General features: G+C 40.3%; 1 non-coding gene across 1 annotated transcript; it reads right to left on the bottom strand.

Moving 5' to 3' along the window:
- Positions 1-7035: 7035 nt before the first annotated feature.
- On the bottom strand, positions 7036-7141 carry LOC149005172 (small nucleolar RNA R71). Its single transcript, XR_016170071.1, has one exon. It is a non-coding gene; the product is annotated as a small nucleolar RNA R71 (small nucleolar RNA).
- Positions 7142-7648: the final 507 nt, after the last annotated feature.

Here is a 7648-nt window from a genome sequence, read left to right as displayed (position 1 = left end):
AGTCCGTCAAACAAAACATAATGAACTATTACTTTTTGTTTTGATTTAAATAAAAAGAAATGGAAAACAATAAACAATTATTTGATGCACAAAAATTGGAAAGAAAATATGAAACTGTACTTATTGATGAGTAAACAATAATAATTAACTGGGTCGAACCATTGTCGGTTCAGCCATTTTGGTGGGGACCAGTTCAAGGATTAAAACCAAAAGTATCGTAAGCACCATTGCACCAATGAACCTGATGGTTATAGAAGGAGATGTGATCCCACTAAACTTGGGATAGACAATTGTGTTATACATGGAAACCGTAAGTGACAAACATGGAGCCGTAAGTGACAAACATGGAGGCAAGAAAACCCTACAATTGGACGACTCTAGATGAGACTTTGTGAATTAATCCAACGGTCAAGATAGGAGGTAAATCCTATAGCTAAAAGAAAGGTAACTGAATTGTTTCCCTCCATCTTTCATCTTTTAATTAAGTTCTGCAACTCACTAGAGCTCTGTGGTGGTGCAGTTATTGATTTAACATTCGGATGTGGCTTGCGAACGTTGAGTCCAGGCCATATCTAACATTGTTTTGCAGGAACTCGAGGGCTAGTCAATTTTTGGACGCATCATTTGGCATAATCTATGGGAAACGGTTTAAAAAGCCATGGTAGATACCAGATCAACACTTCATAGGAATCAAAATCAGATTCATCTACCTCCTTTAGGTGGGAATCTTATCCTCCAGGAGAGGGTTCATCTAGAGAGAACGATTAGCAGGAGGAAGAAAAAGTGATCAGAGGAGGGCGTTTAAACGATCAAAATTGGGAAATTCAGATGATCCTAGTCATTCAAGAGCAAATGAATCAAAGCCAATAGCAATGAACCAAATACAGATTCAATTCCTCGAGATGTAGGCCATGCTCCGAACAATGGCAAGGCATTTGGGGGCTCCAAGGAATCCAAATCCTTATGATCATGAAAAGACAAGAAGGCAAGCTCGGAGAGTGCAAAGGAGGTGTTCCCCAATAAGAGGATGTTCGCCGCGAAGAGAAAGGAACCTGACCGAGGGGCAAAATTTTCGACAACCTTCTGAAAGGAACATAAGGCAGCAAGAGACCGAAGGCGAACGATCGGGAATACGAAGAACTAGGGAGCTCCCACGAAGAGATGATGCTAAAGTTAGGGATAGGTTACAAGGAAATCGAACAAGGACCTTAACCCAAATTGAGAGAGGCATTCAGACACATTCTACCACGTCCCAACATTCAAATAGGGATAGCGTGCGAACACCTAATGCTAGAGCAATTTAGATTGATTGGAAATTGGCATATATAAACCAGAAGCTAGGACAAATTACAAGGAGTAAGAAGTCAAATGATATATGTTCCATCATCAGAAAAACCCCGTTTGTTGATGCAATTTCCAGGTATGAATTTCCTTATAATTTCAAGCTCTCGACCTTTTCCCTATTTGATGGATGTGGAGACCCAGTGACCCATATAAGCAATTACTAGAAAATGATGGAGGTAGTTGGGAACTCGGATGAAATTTTATGCAGATTATTCAGGTCCTCGCAAACGGGAGCAGTCCAGAAGTGGTTTTGAAACCTTCCATTGGGAAAGGTAACTGACTTCAACAACCTTGCCTGAAAATTCATTGGTCAGTTCCAAAGTGGAATACAGACAAAGAAGAGCGACGGAAACTATCTTCACTATGAAGCAAGCAGAGAACGAGTCCATTTGGAATTATCTGTAGAGATTTAAAAAGAAAACAATGGAGATCGAGAGTCTCGATGAATAGGTAGCAAAAACAACCCTTTTTATTGGACTTTCCAACAGGCATCTTCTGGAGTTCTTATTGCAAGACATGTCGACCACGTATGATGAGCTTGTTCAAAGATGTTAGAAGCGGATGTAAGTCACAAAAATTCTTAACATCCGACAAGGAGAAGTGAAGGCAGCTAGCAAAGAGAAAAAGACTTTCGAAAAAGGGCAAGGATTAAGAAGACACAACAATGATCAAGGGAACAAGGGACGACCGGTTAAAGGCAATGTTCACCCGATCATGCCGAATACAACCCCTTGAATGCCCAACGGTCAGAGATATTATTGCAAATCAAGGATCGAGATATACTCAAGTGGCCACTGAAGATGGCGTCCAAGCTCGAGGATAGAAACATGAACAAATATTGTAGATTCAATAAGGACTATGGACATTACATTGATGATTATAGGCACTTAAAGACTAAAATCAAAAGGTTGATATCTCAGGGCCATTTGGCCAGTTATATCAGACAAAAGGAAGACGATCGAGAGAAAAGGACAACAGGAGAAAAAAGAAGGGAGCGATCGGGTAGCAGATATAGTAGACCCGAACCTGCTAGTTCTAAAAAGGGAAAGGAAATAGCCGAAGCAAACCGATCTCCAATTCTGACAATATTTAGGGATCATACCCGAATCCCTCAGGAAACTAAAAGCCAAGTCAAAGTTTGTGGGATTGGGAAAGGTGATCGGAAAAAGAAAAGCCAACTTCAAGGGAAGACATCACATTCACTGAAGAAGATGAAAAGGGAGTTTGTACTTCCTATGATGACGCAATAGTGATTAGGGTTGAGATAAGTCACCAGGAAGTGCACTGAGTGTTAGTGGACACTGGATCCTCTGCAGATCTTCTATCCTATGAAGCATGTCAAAAATTGAAGATGGGAGAGGACTTAATAAAGCTGACTTCAACAAACTTGTATGGTTTTGCAAGATCCTTAACTATAGTTGAGGGGGCCATGCAATTGGATTTAACAATTGGGACATACCCAAAGGATATGTCCCAAAGGAGACAACTGTTCAAGTAAATTTCCTAGTGGTTCGAGAATTGCCTGCATATAATGTCATCCTTGAAAGACCATCCCTAACCAAATTAGGAGTGGTCGTGTCGACAAGGCACATGAAATCAAGTTCCCAACCGAGAATGGAGTGGTTGAGGTGATTTCCGATCATAAAACTTCCAAACAATGCTATATTTCTTACTTGAAGGACAAAGCTCAATCGAGGAAGGCGACAACTATGTTGATCGAGATCCATGATGATCGAGATGAAGAGATCATGCAAAGGCCAAAACCAGTAGAGAAGCTGTAAAGGATCCAATTGGATCCCTTCAAGGAGGAAAAATGAACTTTTATTGGTTTAAAGTAGCTAGAAGATCTCAAGGAGAAGCTAAAGGAGAAACTAGAGGAGTTCCTTCGAAAGGACATGGACGTGTTTGCATGGTTAGTAGCAGATATGTCAAGGGTAGACTGCAACGTAGCTGAGCACAAACTATGGATCGACTCGGAGGCCCAAACCTGTCACACCCCACCCGCCAGTCTCGGTTATCCGCCCGACAACCCGTGGGAGTGAATCGTCACAAGATCCACGGTCTTACCCATCAATAATAATAAACACAAGTATAGACAATCAAGAGCAAGAATAAATGCAATAATTAATAAAAAGGTTACAGGAGTCCAAATACTCCAAGAATGATCAAAGGAAAGAATCAAGAATCAAATGTAATATCGAGTTCAACGGAAGCAAAATAAATAAAATAAATAATCCTCTTTCCGGTTTTCTTTTCTAAATCTAAAAACTGGTTTTCTAAATTAGCAAGTAAAGGGGTCCTCCAATCTTTCTCTATAAGAAGGGCAAACTGCTTGGCAACTTGTCTCCTCCGCCCATCAATGGGTGCTAAAAGCGCACACCAAGCATCTTCAGGAGGCTTCATGCTCTGCAAGTTCATGTACCATTGTCTGTGCCACATTAGGTTCATATGAGACGGCTCTTTCATATGAATCATCTCCAACTTCCGACGTTGTGCCATCATCTGTACAACTCATATAATATATACAATGAAAGGAATGAGTTCTGACGAACTCAATAAGGAACAGACAATTCTCATATATATGCCAATACAATCCACAAATGCATACTTGAAATGATATGGATGATATGCAAAAATATGAATGCTACTAAGATCTAACTATGCAAGTCTCTAACAGCTGACATGCTTTAAGATATACACTAGCCCTCCTTTGGGTAGGTCTAGTCACTCTGATCTGGCAAGGACTAGTTACCTCTGTAGGGATCTTGGGCAAAGGGGTAAGTCCACACCTGGCTCTCAACCATGGCTGGGGATAAGTCAACACTCTCTTACCACGACCATTGGCAATGAGTATTGGCGCATGTCAAGATTTCTAATCCAATGCAAGTCATAATGGTAACATACTATATGAAGTCCAGATACTTCCCCTATGGCACCAACAAACTCGGTTCAGTATCCTTCGCAACCTAGGAGCGAGAACCCTCATGGACTGGCTACCACTGTTGGACTCCACTCCTTATGTCACACCCCACCCTTCGGTCTCGATTACCAGCCCGACAACCCATGGGTGCGATCCGTCACAAGATCCAAGGTTTTAGTCTATCAACAATATTTAAGACAAATAAAGATAATCAAGAGCAAAGACTATTCAATAACTGAATTAAATGAATTATAGGAGTCCAAAAATACTCCAATGTCAATAAATAAAGGAAAGAAATAATGAATAAAATGGAATAAAGGTTTCAGCGGAAGTAAACAAAAAGGTTATATCAATTTCTTCCCAGTTTCCTTTTCTAAATCTAAAAAGTGTTTTTCATGGATCTCAAGGTAAGGTGTTCTCCAATTCAACTTTATTCGCCAAGCAAACTTTTTGACCTGCACCCTCCGCCTTTGATCATCAATAGGTGCGATAAGCGCACTCCATGCAGCTACAGGAGCTCCCGCACATGCTATTTCCATCTCCCACTGACGGTGCCACATCTTCTTCATGCGGGATGGTTCCTTCATAGGAAACCACCCCCCCCCCCTCCCCCCCCCCCACCAACAAAACAACGCCCCCCCCCCCCCCCCCAAACCCCCCCCTCTCTCCCCCCCCCCCCCCCCCCCCCCCCCCCCCCGGTGGAGATTTATAACTTTTATACTTGAGATGCTTGATTTAGTATTTTGTCTCTGTTTTAGTGATAGTATTCATTAGGTGTTGTTTTATTTAGTCTCAACATGTTGCATTTTTTTAGTTCATTTTTGTCACATTGCATGAATTTCCCTTCTTTTTATGGATGAATTTGACTGTTTCTCTTTCTCTTGAACATGTAGGTGAAGTTCATAATAGAAGAACATGTCCTCTAACTTTGTTGTAGAGTTGTTGCTGCATTGCTACAACAACGGAGCGAATATTCTCGGATCCAATTCAAATGGAATTGACCAAAAGGGCTAACTTAAGTGGACTAAATTCTTGTAAATACATGATGGTTTTCAGCCCTTGATCTCGGGAGGAAGGTTCTAATCCTATGGCCAGAATCTAACCTAATGATTGAAGACATTTATGGAAGAAAAAGAGCAAGGAGGAAAAGGGGACATTCGACCAAGGGAGAATGGAGACTTGGCTGAGAGGAAGGAGGTAGAGAACGAATCGGAGCTCTTGTGGAAGCAAGGAGCTTGGAATTGTTGATTTTTGAAGAGACTGGGCTCATGTGGAAGCATTGAAGCCTTAGTTTATTCTTGTTTTTATAACTCTATCTTCTTATTTTCTAGTCTCATGTCAACTATACTTGGTTTTATGCATTTGAATTCTGTTATGGGCTAAATCTAGCTGTGTTGGGATGATAGTAGTACCTAAACCTGAATTTTGATATGTAATTAATCATGTGTTCTTTAGTTTTATTGCAATCCATTTTATTGTTAATGAATTCAGCAGTTATATTGACTAATTTCAGTCTTGAATGATCTTTCTTGAATGAATGTTATGATTTCATTAATTGGAAAATTAATGAAGTCTAGGTGTTTGTTGAATTGTGTGAGTTAGCATCATCTTTAATTAGGTTGTGTTAATTAGTAGGTTGGGTAGGATACCCAATTACCTCACATTACCATTGATTGGATTGGTTCAAATTGCATTCTTAATTCAATTCTTCATAGGAATATCAGATGTTGATTTAGGATGCTAGCTTATGTGTATTGGAAATACCATATTGCCATTCATTCCAAGTTCTTGATTTATCTTGGGGTTGTAGTATTGCTTTAGTATTTGTGTTATAAAATTAGGGGAGGGAAACTTGATTCCTAACACACTTGTCACTCATTTAAGTTTCTTCCATTGCTTAATCTACATCTTAGTTCCTTAGTTTTCTTTTCCTGTCATTTGAGTATTTAGTTAGTTAAGTACCAATCAACCTTGTTAATTTCATTTAAATCAATTTTACTTTTACATTGAAAGTTAAGGATATAATTCTCCGTGGGATCGATACTGTACTTATCATTTATTACTTGATTGCGATCGTATACTTGCGTAATATCTTGAGATACAACAACAAGTTTTTGGCGCCGTTCGGGATTTTGTCTTTGATAATTAGTGTAGAAGTAATTTTTGTTTTATCTACTGAAATTTCTTTACTTTGATATTAGTTTCCTTTTATTCTCGGGTGTTTTTACCCTTGTATAAACACGCTGCCTGATCAAGAGTTGGCACCCTTTGACATCGAAATAGAAAGGACATTTCGAGCTAGAAGAAGGGAGCAACGAGGCCTAGCAGCAGTTCCAACAATGGCTGAAGCAGTGAGAAATGGATTGAATAATAATGAGACTAATATGGCAGTGAGGGTGATGATAGAGATAGAGCCATCGAGCATACGCTGTCCCCATGTTGCATGAGCTGAATCCAAGCATAGTACGGCCGATATTCAAGCCTTACATTTTGAACTTAAGCCGGTGATGTTCCAAATGCTTCAAACGTGGGACAATTCGGTGGGCTTTCAACAGAAGATCCTCATCTCCATCTTAGACTCTTCATGGAAGTAAGTGACTCTTTCAAGATACACGGAGCAATGAAGAGGCTTTGAGATTGAAGCTATTCCCTTATTCATTGCGGGATAGAGCAAGAGCGTGGTTGAACTCCTTACCTCCCCAATCGGTAGCTACATGGAATGACTTGGTAGAGAGTTCTTGATGAAGTACTTCCCTCCAACAAAGAATGCCAAGCTCGAAATGACATAACTGGTTTTCAACGGTTGGATAGTGAGTCTTTATATGAGGCATGGGAGAGGTTTAAGGAGCTCTTGCGTAAATGTCCTCATCATGGCATTCCTCATTGGATTCAGATGGAGACTTTCTACAATGGTTTAAGTGGACAAACTCGATCCATAGTTGATGCATCAGCCAATGGGGCTATATTGGCAAATCTTACAATGAGGCTTATGAAATTTTGGAAAGGATGGCCAACAACAACTACCAATGGCCAGTGAAAGAACGCTGCAAGTAAGAGGGTGGCTGGAATTTATGAGTTGGATGCGTGTGCCTTAAGCACAAGTTTCATCTCTCACTAGTGTGTTAAAATCAGAAACTTGGCTGCAACTGTACAACCACAACAAAATCTAGCAGTCTCTTGTACATATTGTGGTGGGGAGCATGTCTTTGATAGTTGTCCATCTAACCCAAATCAGCCTACTATGTTGGTAATTTCAGCAAAGCTAATAACCCATATTCCAACACTTATAATCCTGGTTGGAGGCAGCACCCTAACTTCTCTTGGAATGGTCAAGGACGAATGTAGGCCCATCATCTACCCCAACTAGACCTTATCAACTTCCAA

This window comes from Hakea prostrata, chromosome 9 (genome assembly GCF_041222555.1).
Source record: "Hakea prostrata isolate BN-2017 chromosome 9, UWA_Hpros_2, whole genome shotgun sequence".
NCBI lineage: Eukaryota > Viridiplantae > Streptophyta > Magnoliopsida > Proteales > Proteaceae > Hakea > Hakea prostrata.
The sequence above is the reverse complement of the archived record's forward strand: the minus strand, read 5'-3'. Positions and strand labels throughout refer to the sequence as shown.